This window comes from Poecilia reticulata, linkage group LG19 (genome assembly GCF_000633615.1).
Source record: "Poecilia reticulata strain Guanapo linkage group LG19, Guppy_female_1.0+MT, whole genome shotgun sequence".
NCBI classification, from domain to species: domain Eukaryota; kingdom Metazoa; phylum Chordata; class Actinopteri; order Cyprinodontiformes; family Poeciliidae; genus Poecilia; species Poecilia reticulata.
The window spans coordinates 18,881,642-18,882,992 of NC_024349.1; the positions used below are offsets into that span (position 1 = coordinate 18,881,642).

Here is a 1,351-nt window from a genome sequence, read left to right on the forward strand (position 1 = left end):
ATTATCATGAAAACTATAACGTTTATCCTTAAGGATTTAATGAAGAGAGTAAAATTAAAAATGTATCTGGAATGCAGTGCTGCTCCATTCAAATTAAGCACTCTACAAATACTCCTGAGATAAATGAATTGTTATAAAAAKAATTATTAAAAACTATGTTTTGCTGTGTCAAAACATAGAAGATATTTATATAGGAAAAAGTGGAGTTTAGTATCAAGTATGGAAGCTTGAGTGGCCTAAAAGGAAAAGGGTAAAACTAATAATTCATTTTTTTATTGTCTAAAGGTCGMGGGAGAAGAACATTAGATGCTGCCGCTGTGAAGGTTTATRATACAAAATTATTGAYATGGCTTTTGTAAAAGCTTATCTTATGTTATTCTGAATTACTGTTTTCTAATTTTGAGTTATTTGTTTTTATATTAAAGTGAACTAATACTCTCAGCAGATGAAGAGCAACAGCATCTTGATGTTGTGTGTTTTATAAATACTGATGCCAGGATTAAAGAGCTCACATCATTCAAGTTGTTTCCTTCATGTAATGAGCATTTATTGGATATACTTGGTGTGTTGTTTTTCCATCATTCACAGGAGGATTGCTCATGTCCCTGTAGTCATATTTTTTAAAAGAATAAAAAGACTCTAGCCTTCGTATGATGTATTCATTTGGAATCAAAGTGTGACACTGTGATTTATGATTATGTTTAGTTTTCCTTATTTGTGCTTGTATCCGTCAGGGTTCCTGCTTCACTCAGGAAAAAAGAAAAAAACAAAACAAAATGTAATCTCAATGTTTTGTTTTTTTTCTTCTYGACTCCTGAAGGATTATTTTTTTCTTTGCTCGTCCAGGTGCGATATTTGARGAGAACGCAGTRCGGGACGATGAGGTGTTCCAGCTCGCCGTGTCCGACCTCAGTCTGAGCGATGACATCCTGCACAGCGAAAAGATCACGCATTCCATAAAGCTCATCGAGCCCAACAACCCTTTCCAGGCGGTGCAGGAAGGTAAGGACGCGGCGACGACAACGGCGTGTTGAAACATGGCGATCCTGCACTCTTTTGTTTTACGTGTGGTTTATTCTTGCGGTTTGGATGSGTTTACCTCTGGTTTGGTCATCTGTTGATTTTATTTCCTGAAGCACTCTCATGATGAACGACCCTCATCTGAACCTCCTAAATGCCGTTTAGACTGGATCAGCAGCCTGCTCTGAGAGTGTTCTTGTGGCTGTTTGTTTCTTCCACACTTTCTCTTTCCGAACACTCCCTCTTTTGAGCCGGACTCGAGTTCTAATCTGAGGCCCCGAGCCTCCACCCTCGCCACAGACACTTGTATGCCTTTCCACTTTAAACAGAT

The 1,351-nt window shown here is 38.3% G+C and overlaps 1 protein-coding gene across 1 annotated transcript in view; it reads left to right on the forward strand.

Annotated features, from left to right (window-relative positions):
* The first annotated feature begins 850 nt into the window (after positions 1-850).
* The window catches only part of grid1b (glutamate receptor, ionotropic, delta 1b), a 457,252-nt gene continuing 456,751 nt past the window's right edge, over positions 851-1,351 (forward strand). The window contains exon 1 of the mRNA XM_008437664.2: positions 851-1,002. The gene's annotated coding sequence lies outside the window, so the exon portion shown is untranslated. The remainder of the gene's footprint in view (positions 1,003-1,351) is intronic.